Raw genomic sequence first — 20,928 nt, forward strand, 5'->3', positions numbered from 1 at the left:
ATTTGAATGCTGAATAAAATAGTTCCTTCTCTGAATTTCTAACAAAACCAAACCAAAACAAAACAACCCAACATATATCCTAAATCCCAGTATTTTTAAAAAAATAAGGTAGTAGCAACAGAAATGCAAAGGAATGAAATACAATGCTGGCATTAGGAGACAGAAGTTCTACTCCTGGGCTTTAACTAGAATAAGGTATTTGGGGGAAACTAATCTGGTTTAAATCCACATTTGATATATTTTAAAGTGAGATTTTACTGTACGATTAAGCATACCAACTGGAAAGTAACACTTTAAGGTGTTCATTTTTCTTAAAAGGATGAGATATTTAGAGACAACACTGCTAAATATTTTCTTAGTTCTGGGTGTTATAAGAGTCAATAAAGTTGGTCCATTCCCTCTGTATAAGTGTAACAAATATCAGGCAAACACAAACACATGAGTTTGTATATTGGTAAAACTCCGTGCAGCAAAATGGAGTTTTGCAAGTAGGCTTTGTACTATAACCTGCTATAGCCACATCACCAAAATTCAGTATAACACAGAGATTACAATTCTGGCGTAGGACTAATGGTTTTAAAGCCCAGTGCTTTCTCTTACAACTGTGTAATAATGGGCAAGTTGCTTCTCTGAGCCTGTTTCACTATATACAAAATGGGGACAGTAGCATTATTTGGCGGAGGATTAAATACGACCTTGTATGGAATCTGAACTTTATACAGTATCAGCCATATATTATTGTCAGCTTTCACTCTCTCATAAAGTCTCACCAAAGCCATCTTTTTTTATCTTCTACTCCTGATTTTACAAGATGAGGTCAGAAATTCAAATTATGACAACAGACAACATAAATTTTCTTTCCTTAAGAGGAAATTATATTATTTCTAAAACCTATTGTTTTGAATAGAAAATCAATACTTCATAATGAATCAGCTTCTGCAGTGTTCAGATTATACTTACCTTTTCATATAATATATGTGACAATAACAAAAAGAATTCCCGTAAGAATCTTTCTCAATTTCCATAACAGTTACAGAAACACCACTTAATAGGTACATTTTAGAAAGGAGTAGTATATATATATATTTTTTTACAAAAACTCTAATTTTTTTTACCAAGGAAAACGTCTAGGAGTCACATTGGTGGACCCAGGAGAGGCCCTGGCCTGGAAAGGCCACGCACGGCCGTCCACAGTGGGGAGGGCGGCACCCGAGCCCACGGCCACACTTGGGGAAGAGCCAGAGGAGGCCTAGGCCATGCCTGCAGAGGAGCTGCCCCATGCTGACCCCGAGGAAGGGCCAGGACACAAAGCCCTGCTTGCTGCAAATGGGACACCTTGGGTGCTGGTTCCCCGGGCTGACAGCTGCCCTCTCACCTGTACTCCCCCCAGTCGGAGATGATGACCTTCTGCTTGGATTTCCCGTCCTTGCTGCCCTGGGCCTCAATCGGCCACAAGACGTCCAGGCCTTCCGTGACCTCCCCAAATACCACGTGCTTGCCGTCCAGCCAATCCGTCTTGTCACATGTCAGGAAGAACTGGGAACCATTGGTGTTTGGGCCTGAGTTGGCCATGGAGAGCAGGCCTGGTCCCGTGTGTTTGAGAATAAAGTTTTCATCGTCAAACTTCCTCCCGTACATGGACTTGCCCCGGTGCCCTTGTGGTTGGTGAAATCGCAGCCCTGGCACATGAACTGGGGGATGATGTGGTGGAAGCTGCTGCCCTTGAAGCCAAAGCCCTTCTCATGGGTGCACAGGCAGCGGAAATTCTCTGCTGTCATGGGAACGACGCCTGAACCCAGGAGCATCTGGATGCAGCCTGCTGGCTTGTTCTCAGTCTTGATGTCCATGTACACCTGAGGGTTTGACCAGGCTTTTTTTACAGCGGGCTCTCCGTCCTGGGTTTCCACTTTGGGAGGCTCTGTCCCTTCTTCTTCTTTATTCTCCTCAAGAGTCTTCCCAGAAAACTTCTTCAACCAGCCATCCTCGGACCAAACTGGTCTGGAAGAGCCTTCCTTAAGCCTCATGGGTTTTGCCAAATTGACACGAATTATCCATATAAACAGCTCAGGTTCATTCATGTTGTCTACAGCTGCTGCAGCATCCTCTGCCAACTCAAATTCAACAAAAGCAAATCCTCGGTGCTTTTCTGTTTCATAATCCAGAGGAATCTGGACATCTGTGCTGTCTCCAAAAGGGATAGAAGCAGCATGAAGAACTTCGTCATCCACCTCCTCTGCAAGTCCGCAACACTCGCTTGGTTAGTGGCCATCTTGCTCTCACCACGGAGTAATATTTTAAAGGAGGTTTTTGACAGTTTTGTCAATATTTATGTCATCTTCTGCCATGATAGTGGGTCTACAAATTTTTAAATTACTTTATGATAAAACAGCATGCTTATAATCTAGTGTATGCCTTCATTATTTGTAAAATCTTCCCATTATATGTAGGTTTAAAAACAAAAAACTTCTTGTCACTTATTTTTAACTAAGAGACACATTAAATACCAGCTTTCCTGAACATAGAAAAAATGTAAAAATATGGTCTGGGAACACTGAAGAGGATGATAAAAAAAAAATTTAGGGGAAATGAGATTTTATTTAAGCTCTTAAAATTTGATCCAAATATAGATCACTATAAATAGCAATTATTTAATTATGTAAGAATAATTATTACATAGGATCTCAAAGTAAATAATTTTGCTCCTACCATAAAATATTATTTGTCTCTAGATTTCAATACTTAGAATCAAAGTCCACAGGTCAGCAGGTTAAGAAAACACATGCTGTATGTATTTACAGCTATACCTTGCACTACAAGAGAATTAAAAAGAAATGAGGCTGTAAATGAAAGACTTTTATGGATGGATCTCTTCTAAGTGATATATGTGATACAAATGATTAGCATTAACTGATCTTCTTGAAGAATGTACTGGTATAATTCATTATAATGGCTTAGAAGTGCAATTAGTGAACTATAGTGTAAATGACACTGCTGTTCATAGGCCTACCCATAAGAGTAATTATATTTTGAAAACTACTTAGTGAAAAATTGATTGAATGAGTCCTGTGGGCATAGATAATTGAGATAAAAATATGTAAACAAAATGCCTATTAATAGGCTTTATGGCACATTTATATATTTACATGGTTAACTAATGCAAGATTTTATAAAGGGAATTTTTTAACTTTTCTTTTTAAGTAGATTTCTAACACAGAAAAACTGGATTTATATATTTCATTTACTAAAGCTAAACTATTTCTCTAAATATGATGTAACCATGTTTTTAATTGTATGAAAATAGAGAGAATGTCCTATTATAATGACAAAGTAAGCAAGAAATAAAAGATCAAATTTCAAGTCTTCTTAAGAAATAGGATAATCCTATTTATATTTTTATACTCCAAGTAAAAGGAAAATCATAGGTGACACTATATCATAATCAAGAGTCCACAAACTATAAATCAAAATTACTCTATATCTATAGGATATAAAATAATAACTCAAAAATATTTTCATTGTTTATTTAGGTACTACACTATCATATTGGTAAAAATACATATTACGAATTAATTCTTAATCTAAAGGTTTATCGTTCTAATATCAAAAAGACATATAAATATATATGTACCCTATATTCCATATTTACAAAGGTATAATTTTACATATGTATATGTAGATACACACACACACAGGAGTACTAGACTGTGAGATTATAGGTTTGATTTCTAGCTCATAGAGATTAATGGTTTAAGTTTCAGCTTTATATCTAGGTAGTGGAACTATATATGACAACTGAGGACCTGAGATGACTCTTCTGTAAAATGAACATATTGCACTGTATGATATCTAATTCTAAAGTTCCATGAGACAGGACTCTGTGGGTGAAACTTAGAAATTAGCCAGACTTATACTCTTATTCATATTCCATATATCTTATTAGTCAGCCCTGAGCTAATTTGATGAGCTGCAGTTTTCTCAGTTGTTAATGGGAATGTGATCATTTCTACCCCCATGGAATTATTGTGAAGATCATGTGAGACAAATGTGAAATTAACAGATATCATTCTTGGCCCACAGAAACTATTCAATTTCAGCTATTGTAGTTGTCTGTAAACTCTAGCTTGGACTAAATTATGCTGAAGTAACAAAAAAAGCCCAAATTTCAATAACTTAAAACAACAAATGTTTATTTTTGCTCACATTATTTATCATTCGTGGGTTGGCTACAGCTCTGCTCAATATCCTCTTCATTGAAAAACCCACATTGAAGGAACAACTGCTAATTGAAACACGTGGTCTCACATAGAGGGAAAAGAGTAATACAGAGCTGCAAAATGGCTCTTAAAGCCTTAGTTAGGAAGGAGGTGATTCACATCATTTTCAACACAATACATTGACCAAAGCAAATCTCATGCTAAGCCTGACATCAATGGGGTAGAAAAGTATAATTCTCTAGCAGCGAGGGGCCAGTAGGAAAGGGCAGTAGATAATTTTGAGAATACACAACCTATCATAATGTCCTTCAGTCCTTTTGAATCCAATTACCCCTGCGGCCATCTGCTCTGTAGAAATATGTGTGATGCATCTCTGTTTCCACTCATATATACTTACATACCAATATGCAGTAAAGGTACATTTTATGTACATTTACATAAAATGTACACCTTTCTTGTAACCTTAACTCTCAAAATTAAATAGGTTCATATGCCTAAGGACCAAAAACAAGCAGAACTTAAAGACTGATTATCATGACATCATGCATGGATGGCTAACATTTATTTGCTTCGCAACTATTTGGAAATGGGAAAGAACCAACAGTTTTTACAGCAAAATCTTGATTAATAAAATCTAGTTGTTACTCTCAATTAAATATGTGTGTATGTATTTATTTGTATGCTACCATTTGTTTATATTTTACTATGCTACCCTGCACGGCTCTGACTTTCAGGAAATATATAAAATGAAGCCAACAACAAGAGATGCTTCTTGCATCTCTGAATGTCACATCTTCGTGCTTTTTGTAAGCCAATCAAAGGCCCTTCATCTTGCCTGCACTACTGTTGAAATCAAAATGCTTAAATTCTGGGACATTGGTACAAGTTATGGTTTAGAGTATTTTACCACCACATTCCTAGTACCTGGGACAGTATGTGGCAGGAGGAAGACACTCAACAGTATTGATGAGTAAATGAATAAGTAACTGAATAGATATTTTATTGGCTGCTATGATTAACATATTTTTTATCTTAGTTCCTAAAAGAAAGGACCTTTAATTAGTTATATTGCAATCCAAAGAAAAAGCCATTTAAAGACGTCTAAAATGCTTATTTCAGAGATAAAGTGAAAACCAAATATCTTGGCATCTCAAAAGTACAAGGTACAAAAGTTTTGCTGCATTATTTGTAAAAGAAAAAGAGTCAGAATTTCTTGTAATAGTTTCTCTGTTGATCTGAAGCACTGTCTGGTATAGAAGGGAAAGCGTAGATGAGTCCTTCAAAAAAAATGTTAAGTTTTTGACGAATATTGTGAATAGGTATTAACCATTTTGTCTTTTTTTTCTTCTACTGATAATCCATGATTTTGATTTTCACACAGTAAAGCTTCCTTAACAGATAATACCCTCTTCGTGGTTTTATTTAAAAACCAATCTTTTAAATAATCACATGGTGTCTCATTATATTAAACATCAATGGATCAGGTCTCTTCATCATAAAGCAAAAAGTCTTCATGATCAAAAAATTGTAAGAATGTATTCAGTGGCTACTGCTTTCACATCTACCCCTTGATTCCCCACATGTACTGGCATTCTACAAAACCTGAGGATACAGGGTAGTCCCCATATACTATTAATAAAAACAGTCATCGAGAATAATATTTCAGATTAACCAAGATGGCGGAGTAGAAGGATGTGCTCTCACTCCCTCTTGCGAGAGCACCAGAATCACAACTGGCTGCTGGACAATCATCGACAGGAAGACACTGGAACTCACCAAGGAGGATACCCCACGTCCAAGGACAGAGGAGAAGCCACAGTGAGACGGTAGGAGGGGTGCAATCAGAGTACAATCAAATCCCATAACTGCTGGGTGGGTGACTCACAGACTGGCGAACACTTATACCACAGAAGTCCACCCACTGGAGTGAAGCTTCTGAGCCCCACGTCAGGCTTCCCAACCTGGGGGTCGGCAACGGGAGGAGGAATTCCTAGAGAATCAGACTTTGAAGCCTTGTGGGAATTGATTGCAGGACTTTGACAGGACTGGGGGAAACAGAGACTCCACTCTTGGAGGGCACACACAAAGTAGTGTGCGCATCGGGACCCAGGGGAAGGAGCAGTGACCCTGGGGGAGACTGAACCAGACCTACCTGCTGGTGTTGGGGGGTCTCCTGCAGAGGCGGGAGGTGGCTCTGTTTCACCGTGGGGACAAGGACACTGGCAGCGGAGGTTCTGGGAAGTGCTCCTTGGCATGAGCCCTCCCAGAGTCTGCCATTAACCCCATCAAAGAGCCCAGGTAGGCTCCAGTGTTGAGTTGCCTCAGGCAAAACAACTAACAGGGAGGGAACCCAGCCCCGCCCATCAACAGTCAAGGGGATTAAAGTGGATTAGAGCTCTGTCCGCCACAGCAACAGTCAGCTCTACCCACCACCAGAGCCTCCCATCAAGCCTCTTAGATAGCCTCAACCACCAGAGGGCAGACAGCAGAAGCAAGAAAAACTACAATCCTGCAGCCTGTGGACCAAAACCCACAGGTACAGAAAGATAGACAAGAAGAAAAGGCAGAGGGCTATATATCAGATGAAGGAACAAGAAAAAACCCCAGAAAAACAACTAAATGAAGTGGAGATAGGCAACCTTCCAGAAAAAGAATTCAGAATAATGATAGTGAAGATGATCCAGGACCTCGGAATAAGAATGGAGGCAAAGATTGAGAAGATGCAAGAAATGATTAAAAAAGACCTAGAAGAATTAAAGAACAAACAAACAGAGATGAACAACACAATAACTGAAATGAAAAATACACTAGAAGGAATCAATAGCAGAATAACTGAGGCAGAAGAACACATAAGTGACCTGGAAGACAGAATGGTGGAATTCACTGCTGTTTAATGGAATAAAGAAAAAAGAATGAAAAGAAATGAAGACAGCCTAAGAGACCTCTGGGACAACATTAAACGCAACAACATTCGCATTATAGGGGTCCCAGAAGGAGAAGAGAGAGAGAAAGGGCCAGAGAAAATATTTGAAGAGATTAGAGTCGAAAACTTCCCTAACATGGGAAAGGAAATAGCCACCCAAGTCCAGGAAGCGCAGAGAGTCCCATACAGGATAAACCCAAGGAGAAACACGCCGAGACACATAGTAATCAAAATGGCAAAAATTAAAGACAAAGAAAAATTATTGAAAGCAGCAAGGGAAAAACGACAAATAACATACAAGGGAACTCCCATAAGGTTAACAGCTGATTTCTCAGCAGAAACTCTACAAGCCAGAAGGGAGTGGCATGATATACTTAAAGTGATGAAAGGGAAGAACCTACAACCAAGATTACTCTACCCGGCAAGGATCTCATTTAGATTTGATGGAGAAATCAAAAGCTTTACAGACAAGCAAAAGCTAAGAGAATTCAGCACCACCAAACCAGCTCTACAACAAATGCTAAAGGAACTTCTCTAAGTGGGAAACACAAGAGAAGAAAAGGACCTACAAAAACAAACCCAAAACAATTAAGAAAATGGTCATAGGAACATACATATCGATAATTACCTTAAACGTGAATGGATTAAATGCCCCAACCAAAAGACATAGACTGGCTGAATGGATACAAAAACAAGACCCATATATATGCTGTCTACAAGAGACCCACTTTAGACCTAGGGACACATACAGACTGAAAGTGAGGGGATGGAAAAAGATATTCCATGCAAATGGAAATCAAAAGAAAGCTGGAGTAGCTATACTCATATCAGATAAAAAATAGACTTTAAAATAAAGAATGTTACAAGAGACAAGGAAGGACACTACATAATGATCCAGGGATCAATCCAAGAAGAAGATATAACAATTATAAATATATATGCACCCAACATAGGAGCACCTCGATACATAAGGCAACTGCTAACAGCCATAAAAGAGGAAATTGACAGTAACACAATCATAGTGGGGGACTTTAACACCTCACTTACACCAATGGACAGATCATCCAAAATGAAAATAAATAAGGAAACAGAAGCTTTAAATGACACAATAGACCAGATAGATTTAATTGATATATATAGGACATTCCATCCAAAAACAGCAGATTACACGTTCTTCTCAAGTGCGCACGGAACATTCTCCAGGATAGATCACATCTTGGGTCACAAATCAAGCCTCAGTAAATTTAAGAAAATTGAAATCATATCAAGCATCTTTTCTGACCACAATGCTATGAGATTAGAAATGAATTACAGGGAAAAAAAACGTAAAAAAGACAAACACATGGAGACTAAACAATACGTTACTAAATAACCAAGAGATCACTGAAGAAATCAAAGAAGAAATCAAAAAATACCTAGAGACAAATGACAATGAAAACACGACAACCCAAAACCTATGGGATGCAGCAAAAGCAGTTCTAAGAGGGAAGTTTATAGCTATACAAGCCTACCTAAAGAAACAAGAAAAATCTCAAGTAAACAATCTAACCTTACACCTAAAGAAACTAGAGAAAGAAGAACAAACAAAACCCAAAGTTAGCAGAAGGAAAGAAATCATAAAGATCAGAGCAGAAATAAATGAAATAGAAACAAAGAAAACAATAGCAAAGATCAATAAAACTAAAAGCTGGTTCTTTGAGAAGATAAACAAAATCGATAAGCCATTAGCCAGACTCATCAAGAAAAAGAGGGAGAGGACTCAAATCAATAAAATCAGAAATGAAAAAGGAGAAGTTACAACAGACACTGCAGAAATACAAAGCATCCTAAGAGACTACTACAAGCAACTTTATGCCAATAAAATGGACAACCTGGAAGAAATGGACAAATTCTTAGAAAGGTATAACCTTCCAAGACTGACCCAGGAAGAAACAGAAAATATGAACAGACCAATCACAAGCAATGAAATTGAAACTGTGATTAAAAATCTTCCAACAAACAAAAGTCCAGGACCAGAGGGCTTCACAGGTGAATTCTATCAAACATTTAGAGAAGAGCTAACACCTATCCTTCTCAAACTCTTCCAAAAAATTGCAGAGGAAGGAACACTCCCAAACTCATTCTATGAGGCCACCATCACCCTGATACCAAAACCGGACAAAGACACTACAAAGAAAGAAAATTACAGACCGATATCACTGATGAATATAGATGCAAAAATCCTCAACAAAATACTGGCAAACAGAATCCAACAGCACATTAAAAGGATCATACACCACGATCAAGTGGGATTTATCCCAGGGATGCAAGGATTCTTCAATATACGCAAATCAATCAATGTGATACACCATATTAACAAACTGAAGAAGAAAAACCATATGATCATCTCAATAGATGCAGAAAAAGCTTTTGACAAAATTCAACACCCATTTATGATAAAAACTCTCCAGAAAGTGGGCATAGAGGGAACCTACCTCAAGATAATAAAGGCCATATATGACAAACCCACAGCCAACATCGTCCTCAATGGTGAAAAACTGAAAGCATTTCCTCTAAGATCAGGAACGAGACAAGGATGTCCACTCTCACCACTATTATTCAACATAGTTATGGAAGTCTTAGCCACGGCAATCAGAGAAGAAAAAGAAATAAAAGGAATACAAATTGGAAAAGAAGAAGTAAAACTGTCACTGTTTGCGGATGACATGATATTATACATAGAGAATCCTAAAACTGACACCAGAAAACTGCTAGAGCTAATTAATGAATATGGTAAAGTTGCAGGATACAAAATTAATGCACAGAAATCTCTTGCATTCCTATACACTAATGATGAAAAATCTGAAAGAGAAATTATGGAAACACTCCCATTTACCATTGCAACAAAAAGAATAAAATACCTAGGAATAAACCTACCTAGGGAGACAAAAGACCTGTATGCAGAAAACTATAAGACACTGATGAAAGAAATTAAAGATGATACCAACAGATGGAGAGATATACCATGTTCTTGGACTGGAAGAATCAACATTGTGAAAATGACTATACTACCCAAAGCAATCTACAGATTCAATGCAATCCCTATCAAATTACCAATGGCATTTTTTACGGAACTAGAACAAATCATCTTAAAATTTGTATGGAGATACAAAAGACCCCGAATAGCCAAAGCAGTCTTGAGGGAAAAAAAACGGAGCTGGAGGAATCAGACTCCCTGACTTCAGACTATACTACAAAGCTACAGTAATCAAGACAATATGGTACTGGCACAAAAACAGAAACATAGATCAATGGAACAAGATAGAAAGCCCAGAGATAAACCCACGCACCTATGGTCAACTAGTCTATGACAAAGGAGGCAAAGATACACAATGGAGAAAAGACAGTCTCTTCAATAAGTGGTGCTGGGAAAACTGGACAGCTACATGTAAAAGAATGAAATTAGAATACTCCCTAACACCATACACAAAAATAAACTCAAAATGGATTCGAGACCTAAATCTAAGACTGGACACTATAAAACTCTTAGAGGAAAACATAGGAAGAACACTCTTTGACATAAATCACAGCAAGATCTTTTTTGATCCACCTCCTAGAGTAATGGAAATAAAAACAAAAATAAACAAATGGGACCTAATGAAACTTCAAAGCTTTTGCACAGCAAAGGAAACCATAAACAAGACGAAAAGACAACCCTCAGAATGGGAGAAAATATTTGCAAACGAATCAACGGACAAAGGATTAATCTCCAAAATATATAAACAGCTCATTCAGCTCAATATTAAAGAAACAAACACCCCAATCCAAAAATGGGCAGAAGACCTAAATAGACATTTCTCCAAAGAAGACATACAGACGGCCACGAAGCACATGAAAAGATGCTCAACATCACTAATTATTAGAGAAATGCAAATCAAAACTACAATGAGGTATCACCTCACACCAGTTAGAATGGGCATCATCAGAAAATCTACAAACAACAAATGCTGGAGAGGGTGTGGAGAAAAGGGAACCCTCTTGCACTGTTGGTGGGAATGTAAATTGATACAGCCACTATGGAGAACAATATGGAGGTTCCTTAAAAAACTAAACATAGAATTACCATATGACCCAGCAATCCCACTACTGGGCATATACCCAGAGAAAACCGTAATTCAAAAAGACACATGCACCCGAATGTTCATTGCAGCACTATTTACAATAGCCAGGTCATGGAAGCAACCTAAATGCCCATCAACAGACGAATGGGTAAAGAAGTCGTGGTACATATATACAATGGAATATTACTCAGCCATAAAAAGGAACGAAATTGGGTCATTTGTTGAGACGTGGATGGATCTAGAGACTGTCATACAGAGTGAAGTAAGTCAGAAAGAGAAAAACAAATATCGTATATTAACGCATGTATGTGGAACCTAGAAAAATGGTACAGATGAGCCAGTTTGCAGGGCAGAGGTTGAGACACAGATGTAGAGAATGGACATATGGACACCAAGGGGGGAAAACTGCGGTGGGGTGGGGATGGTGTTGTGCTGAATTGGGCGATTGGGATTGACATGTATACACTGATGTGTATAAAATTGATGCCTAATAAGAACCTGCAGTATAAAAAAACAAACAAACAAAACAACTAATACTAAACTTTCATTGGGTTATTTGTATGGAAATATGTTAATATGAATGTTTCAGACATTACATGAAATTTCTAAAAATCTTATATGTTCTGGTATAATGTTATAAGTCATAATCCTAGTTATTACCTTAAAATGTATATCTCAGAAATAACTAATTTTCTTGTCAACTGCATTATTATGAACTTTCATCAAATTTTTAACTGTGGTCACTTTTAAGTCTTTTGTCATTTACAGACAGTTCTGTGTGTACTCTGATGCTTTTGCAAATATGTTCCTGTAAAAGGGTTTCATCTTTAAGAAATTCATGGAAAAGACTCTGACAAGTACAGGTTTCTGGTAACTGACTGTACTGCTGAACTGAATGAATAAGCATTTTCAGAACTCTAATGAAAAACTGATGAACTCATAAAAGTGCTAACAAAAGATCAAGATGAAAAAAAAAAATTTAATTACATGGGACTGAGTGAACTGATGAGGATGAGTATAATTTTTGTGACTTTCTGTCTGAATTAAAAAAAAAAAAAAATCCAACAAGGACTCAGAGGCAAAGAATATACAAATCAATTTTCACTGCAAAGTAAAGGAGCTGTTACAGTGGAGGATTACTGGACTGAATGTCAATATTATGACATAGTATGAGTGTGTTTCATGTTTGGTAATTGCAATCATTGTTGCTTTTGTTGTGGTCATCCTTGTACAATGCTTGGTGTCAGTCTATTTATCTCTTGTAAAAATAAAATACAGTGTCTGTGTGTGTAAAAAAAAAAAAAAAAAAACAGTCATCATTTACTGAGCATCTGTTATTAACTTTGTACTATGCTAAACATTTTTTGTTGGCTAACCCAGGCCATCCTTAGAATAATCCTAAAAAAACAGACTGTATGTTTACCATTTTATAGGCAGTGAAATTGAGGCTCAGAGAGAATATATCTACCAAATAGTGGCAGAGTGAGGATTCAAGCTCATCTTTTTAGGCATAGATACTGAAGCAGGTGTGTTTTCTACAGTTGTATATGTGCCTGGTATACCTTGGAAAATTTCAATCTAATAAATCTTTGGTGCTAAATTAAAAGCCACTTTCCTTTGAAGCAAAGTCTCTGCCTTAAGATTAAATGAGAAAAAAATCTGTATTGCTTATCTATTGCTATATGACAAATTACCACAAACTTACTGGCTTTTAAAAAAACCACATTTATTATCTCACAATTTCTGGGGGTCTAAAGTCTGGGAATGGCTTAACTGAGTCCTCTGTTCAGTCTCACAGGATGTTGGCCAAGCCTGTGTTCTCATCTGAAAACTAGTCTGGGGAAGAATCTCCTTCCCTGATTACACGGTTTGGGGCAGCATTCAGTTCCCTGCAGTTGTAGGACTGAGAGTTTCATTTTCTTGTTGGCTGTCAGTTGGAGGCTGCCATCAGCTCTAAGAAGCCACCTGCAGTACCTTGCCAAGTGAGATTTCTCAACATGAGTGCTTGCTTCCCAACAGCCAGCCAATAATAGCATGATTTCCTATGCACCCAGGAGGCATTTTACATACTCTACTGCCTTTCTCAGAGTCCACTTGTCTCCACTGACACATTGTAAGGTCCCAGTTAAGAGACCATAGTGGATACCACCACTCAGGCATCTTCAAGTAGTGGCCCCAAAGTGCTTGGGAGAGAATGGTCATGGGCAAAAAAGAAAAGTTTAAAAAAGAAATACTTGTATGGTTTATAGGAGTATCCCAAGCTTCGGTGGTATGGTAAAAAACAGGGTTTTTTTGTTTCGAACATTAAACATTGGTTCCCTTCCATATACAGAGGGCAAGTGTGTATCTAAAAGGCTAATATTTATTTAGAACCTACTGTGAACCAAGCCCTGCTCAGCACTTTCACAAATGTCATCTCATTCAAATATTTATCTCTATAATTCTCAAACGCTGTGACATAAACATTATTAACCATAAATGAGAGTTGAAAATATGATCAGAGAGGAACCCCTCGATAGCAATTGGATATAAGTTACAGAAGCAGACATTGTATTTTATAGTTATTGTGTTCCTAGAAACCTACAAGGTATTCCTATCTAAGAAAGTATTCATGTTTTCAATTAATAAATGATTTCTTAGAAGGGACATTTTTACTTTTTTAATGGTTTAAATGAGGTAGAGATAATACATATAAAATAATAATAATGATAACATGCATTTAACATTTACTAAGCATCAGGCACTGTTAGAAATAAATTACCTCATTTACTCTGCACAGTCTACTGAGATGTAAACTATTACTATGTCCATTTTATAGATAAACAAACCAAAGACTGAAGAGGTTAAGTAATTTGTCAAAGTCACACAGGGGCCAAGCCAAGATTTGAATCCAGGAAATCTTAGTCCTTGATTCCAAGGGCCCCTGAGGGCCAATTCACTTTCTTCTTCAAATACCATTTGCTATATATATATATATATGTGTGTGTGTGTGTATAATTTGAAACACAAATAATTTACAGTGAAGACAAGTCCAGGAAGATCTGAACGAACGCTTTAAGATGAAAAATCTACATTTCATGTAACCAGGTCATTCCAATTTTCTCATTTCCCAATATGTGTTTACATTTGAATTGTGATGTTTCTTTGAAAAGGTGCCCTTCTACATTTTCAAACCCTTCTTTCTTTACATACGGAGTAAGGCAACTCTGCAGCTTCTAATCACCTCCTTAATACGAGTTTTTTGCAATGGTAAATTGCTGTGAGATGAAAAGTAGATCTCGTATTTCTTGAGGCTGAATTCAGTACTCAGCCACAAATGTGGTCACAAGGTCTCCTTGCTGAGGTCTTTTATGTTACTTTAATTAAGTTTCAGCTATTATTATTACTGCTGCCTCTAAAGGTGCATAAAGTATCTTAGGAAAGCTGGTTTTGAGGGCATCTATACTGTTTTTCCCTAATCAATCTTGAGATTAATTTCATGTTCAATCGTGCTGTCTGCTAGGCGCTCTGTGCTCTAGCATCCTTCTTAAGTTGATCTGAAACCATGTTTAAAGATCAAACCTTGGCCACACAAGGTTTGATAACGTTATACCTGGTATGAAAAAATGTCTCTGGTGCCCTAAGCAAAAATTACTCTGGAGGGGTGCAGGCTGCACCCTCAGGCATGCTATTGTGCTTGCAAGTCAGCTCCATTGCTCTGTTTGTTGTCCCAGAGCGGCCACGGACAGGACGCTGCTCCCCTGTGCCTCTGTGGCGGGTGGCGGCCAACAGCTCTCTATGGGGAACTCGAAAGTGGAAAGGCAGCCAATCACGCATGGTATAATTTACATCTGATTGATGAAGGTCTAAGAATCACAGAAACAATTAATTTGTATCAGGACTCCTGTGGGCCAAAAAGTAAGAGATTATGCCACCGGTACCCAATTTTAATTTTTGCCTGATCCATCACCTGCCTTTCCACATCTACTTTGTTTTCAGACTCAACTTTTGCAGCACAGATGTTAAAGGATGCAGCAGAAAGAGTTTCTGGAAAACAGGAACACCAAGGAAAACACTCATTGATAAAACTCACTTGTCACTGCACCACATTATCCCTTTTTCAATTTGATAATGGTAAGTCATTTTCCCCACAACTGCAAGGGAGGATTTAAAAACTTTTTAAAAATAAACCACTTTGTTTTTATTCATGTAAGAAAGATTACAATGGCCAGGAGAAAGGAAAAAGAATAGTGGCTACTTCCTAGGAGGAGAACAACAGCAGGAGCAATTTAAAATAAAAATAACTAAAGATGCCTTAACTTTGTAGTTAAAAATGAAATGAAAATTGCAAAAGCAATTTGTGGCAGGAAGCCTTTAAAATGTTCTAAGGATTGTTCTCATTTTGCATAAGCCATGGCCAATCTTTAAAACAGTTAGTACATTAAGCATATGTATATCTGATTCAACACTCTATTGTAGGCAGAAACTCCTCAATTATGAAATTGTAGAAGGATGGGTCTGACAGAGTCTCATCTAATTACAGGAGCAAATTACAAGTTCATAAACTTCATAAAGCATTCTAATATCTTTCCTTAATAAGAAATCTCACTGCTCAAACCGGGAATATGTCTAACACAGTCATATTTTTTTCCACTATTCTTGGCATGTAATTGCCCTTTACTTGTAACAATGCACAAAACAATAGAAAATAGCATTCATCGTTTTTTATTGATCAAATGTTTAAATTAGTATTAATCTTGTTCACACACTTCAAAAAGATGATTTAACATGAATGAAATCGTTATGTTTGCTTTGCAATTATCCAATATTGCTTCCTAATCTTATAGAAGTGGACAAGGAAATGGAGAGAAGTAAAATGGCTAGTGTCAAAGGATGTAGGGAACTGAAGCAGAAATTAGAACCCACTTGGCCTTAGAGGTATTTCTTTGCTTTGGTCCCTAAGTCAAACAGAGGGATTAATAACAGTATCCAATATGCAGTATTGGCTTTTCTATAACTCTGGTGGCTTGTACGCTAAACTGTCTTTAACAATATAAACTACTGTGGATGATTAATTCGGTGATGTGTTATACTATTACTATTTCTGCCTAAGCAAAAATTTTTCAGTGTGAAATGAGTGCACCATATTATTCCAACTCTATGAAGACAGCACTGATTCCTCGGCACTTGGGAAAACATGCTCCACGCCAGAAAAAAATGCACAAATCTTGATCAGTCATCTATGATACCCACCCAATTCCCTCATAAGAGCTTTTACTGAGCACAGATTCACTAACTGACCTTAAGTGTTGCTAAATTTTATCAGTTCCATAGTACTGTTGGTTTTCATTCATCCCGTGTAAACCTCCCTATTGATATGCTTATGACATCTTGACTATTTATGATTTCCTATGCTACACCATTTTCATAGCATGAATGTCATAATTTTTAAATAATAGAAATATTTTAATTGATTTTGTTAACTCAGTTTCTTAGTACAAGAAGCTGAAGTTGGAGAAAATTTTTTATGTTAATTAATATCCATCATCATTTATTTGATAAATTTAAAAAGGTGAATTTCCAGTCTCTCTTTCCTCTGAGAACTAACAAGATGGGTAGGTTTTACACATGACAGTGAGGGAAAGAAAGAAAGGACCATGAACGCAAAGAGCCTTTCTTGTTTCTTTGGCTCAGGGAGGCAATTACCAATATCCTATTAGTCTCTGATTCGACTAGAGCTCAGGAATGAGTGAGGCCTAACACTTATCATTTCTATATCCTCCCTGCCATGTAGTTCTAAGATCCAGGTGCCATAGATGCCCACCCATGAATGTTTTGAGCACCCTGCTCTGATCCCCACCCAGCACACAGGCATAGGCTTTTACCAACCTCCCTGTTTCAAGGGTAGCAACTTAGACTCTCACACATGATAGGTGGTTTATCCATTGGGAAGGAACCAAATTTGGTGGGGTGAAGAAGGGGCTCCCAGGTCTGAACAGTATTAGGGTGATGCTTTCTACCAACTCTTTCTCCATCCCCAGGCATGGGGCTGCTGACTCTAAGGTTCAGAAGAGAAAATCAGAAATAAAAGCAATAGTACCAGCTGTGCACTGATCTGCATGGACTAAAACAACATGCAATCCCTAAAGGGGGAAAAGGTTGCAAATGATGCGACACACATTTTCCCTGGTATTAAAATCATTAATCCTATTAATAGAGGTTACCTGCGAAGTCCATTTTAACTAACCTGCACTTAAACAACATGAAGGATGATAGAAAAAGACAAGTGTACCTGCACAGTGTCCCAAGTCCAGCTATAAAGTGACAGCAAGTGCCAGGATGACTGGGTTAATATGAGGCCTTTAGAATTCTGTACTTGGAAGTGATACACACAATTACTGTTTCCCATTCTCATATATAAAACAAATACATCTGTATACAATTCTCAGTAATACTCCAACAAAGATGCTGAATACTAATAAACAATGTTGATATCACATGGCAGCACTTAAACCTGCACATGACACTTCCATGTTTCAAATTTGCTGGATATGTAGCAGGAAGCCTTATTGAGATAATTGGCAGATTATCTTATAGAATTTTTTTTCTTTTACAATCAATTAAATCAGAAAACTAATCTAAATAGCCAACAGTTCCAGACTTGGCACTAACTGCAGCTAAGAAATCCCTGAATTCCTTGATCCTACAACCCTACAAGTTCTAGCTGGAGCTTAGGAAAGTTCCCTATCACAGTGAGGCATTGGTTGCACAGTAATACTAGAGGCCATTGCCTCATAATGTTGATTTTTAGCTGCTAAGATCCATTTATTCATACTTTCATTAATTGAACAAATACTTATTGATATTATATAATATATATTGATGTTGATACTGATAGTAGTAGTTCCTACTATGTGCTGGGTACTATGGTAGCACAGGGAATAAGTAATCGAAAAATCACTGCTTTCAACAAATTATTAATCAAATAAATTAGTTATTCTCAAATTTTTTTCTGCCCCAGTAAGCCTAAGAGCTATGACATAGTCCACTCAGTATAAGCAGCTTCTGGTGGAAGTAACTATCAAGCTAGGGAGATGGGGGTGTGGAGAAGGCAGGATAGGGTATCTGGTATTTTTTAAATTTTAAAACAGATTTCCCTTATTTTGGTGGAGAATCACTATGGTAGAAATAACTAACTAAAGTTCCTTTTCCTCTCCTTGCTAGAGGTAGCATCAGCTAGTAAAAGAAAAAGAGAATAAACAAGTCACTGTGATTTCATTGCTTTGTTGGCCAAAGTAGAAAGCATGAAAAATAACAATATAAACAGATACCACTTATTTAATGTTTCCCACATGACAGCTGTTTTATATACATTTTGTCATTGAAACTTCACAAGAACCCTGCAGAGTAGGTACTGTTATTACTGGGTGACCATATATTCTGCTTTGCCTGGACAGTATCAGTTATACCTATCTTAATTATTAATAGTTACTCCTTTCTCTCTCAAAAGTGTGTCAGTTGGATAATAAAGTATTCTTTTTTACCCACAAAATAGCAGCTTCATATAGTCCAATTTAATAGATGAGTTTATAATAATGTCATGGCAATCTTGGAAGGGCTTTTCTAAAGCTCTGTTTAAATAACCTTGGTGTCCCAGCACTACATCCTTTAATCAATTCCACTGCTATGCAATGTGCTCGTTGGGAGTCATGGGGACAGGAGGGCATAGGACAAACATCATGTACTAGTGGTAGAGAGTTAGAAGGTGTACACCTCCCTACTGATAGATAGGGAAACTGGAAATAACGGCTCTTGGTCAGAAAACCTTATGAGATATATTTCCCCAAGATATATAATGGCGACAATTCTATACCCAGCTTAGAACTCGTTATAAAGAATTTGATAAAATGAGGGAATTCCCTAGCAGTCCAGTGGTTAAGACTACGAGCTCTCACTGCCGAGGGCCCGGGTTCAGTCCCTGGTTGGGAACTAAGATCCCAAAAGCCCAGTGGTGTGGCCAAAAAAGCAAACAAACAAAAAACAAAATAACAAAATTTTGATAAAATGAAAGAATTTGAGTAAAGTTTACCGTAATGAGATTTGAAGATGAATCCCCACTCTTTGGACTCCTTTCATATTAAGGATCAGAGTGTAGCAACACCTTTTGAAAATTATAATGGCCTACTTATTTTCAAATTTGACAAAAGTAACAAAGTTGTATCCTCATATTGAATTCAATATGATAATAGTGAAAAGGCAAATGTGAGTGCCAAACAGAAGGCAACACGGAAGCAGCTATAAATGAATGATTTAGCACTCAGTGAAGGAAACTGAATTCTTCCTGCCACCAAATTTTGCAACATTTATATGCACACTGATTATGAATTTTTTCATACTTTTAAAACATCCATATCATACTGTTTGGACTATATAATTCAAACGCATTCCAGCCTTGCTCACTTTACCTGGTTTTGCACATGTGCATTGGTAATGACCAACAAAATTCCATTGATGGCAGCAATCTCAGAAACAAGCTTCCCAGATAATCAGTAAACCCCCATTCCCCACTATCAACCCAACAGTGATCTTCTCATCAGATAACAGTTGTTAGAATTCCTTTATCACCAATTCATCATCAGAGCCAACAAGTATTGATCTATAGTCTGGTAAGGGGAAAATTCCATTTACAGGAAGTTTTGCTGCTTAGGAAATTGTCTGAATCATCTAGAATTATCTGAAAAAAAAATCTTCAAATGGCTTTTTCATCTCTGAATTTTTGTTAGGCCCCTGGGGTAATGGTTTAAGCCGTGAAGGCATCTCTACTAGAGAAGGAAAAACTCGTATGTGAGTGTAATAAAGAGGACAGTGTTTAATTACTTATCTGTTTTTAAAGAGCACCACTTTATTGGAAACCATTACTTATTTGCCCAAATATTTGTAGAGATTGTGTGATAGAATTAAATGCACATAGACTGCAGATTGGCAAAAGAAAGATTTTCTTGAAGTAAATGTTACAATATATAAGTTTTCTATTACTGATTAAAGATGAATTATTTCTATAAACTATCTGCAAAATTATGAAAGAAGTGAATGGCAGATATATTTTCTCATCATATGCAGTCACTCATCATGGGGACTCATCTAATGCATAGCTTAAGGTCCCAGTACTTAGAATGATGAGGTCCTCATAAGACCACCTTGTCTACCTAAGCTGCCCACTTGTGAATCATCCAAGTGCCCTTCAGGATGATGAGCTTTTGATTAGTCCTTTCAATTAGTGTTTATTTTCTTGAGTAGAATACTCACAACAGTTTCAAAGCTCTGAATCTCCTTTAATCACTGCCTTTAAATTAAGAGCAATGATTTTTTTAACTGGTCTCCTGCTGCTTTGGCCAGAAGATCAAGTATGAATGCAATTTAAATATGAAAGCTAGCATCCAATAAGCAAAGACTCACTTTTAACTAAAGGTGAAAATTCACTCTAACTCCATTAAGTAAAAGCCATTACTATGTATCCAAACCTGCTGACACATTCTTGATGGATAGTTGTGCTTTCCCATCAGTGGAAAGATGAAAATTACTTTTTTGAGAAGACTGAACAAACATATCCACCCTACACGTTTTTCCCAAGGTACCCTAGAAATCTTATGTTCCTAGTTTTATTTCTAAAATTGGGAGTTGCCTCACAAAATTGGATATTTAAAAAGTCACT

At 37.2% G+C, this 20,928-nt stretch overlaps 1 pseudogene; it reads right to left on the reverse strand.

The window, feature by feature from the left end:
* Positions 1–1,371: 1,371 nt before the first annotated feature.
* LOC137769145 (peptidyl-prolyl cis-trans isomerase E-like) lies at positions 1,372–2,198 on the reverse strand (annotated as a pseudogene).
* Positions 2,199–20,928: the final 18,730 nt, after the last annotated feature.

This window comes from Eschrichtius robustus, chromosome 9 (assembly GCF_028021215.1).
Source record: "Eschrichtius robustus isolate mEscRob2 chromosome 9, mEscRob2.pri, whole genome shotgun sequence".
Taxonomy (NCBI): Eukaryota; Metazoa; Chordata; class Mammalia; order Artiodactyla; family Eschrichtiidae; genus Eschrichtius; species Eschrichtius robustus.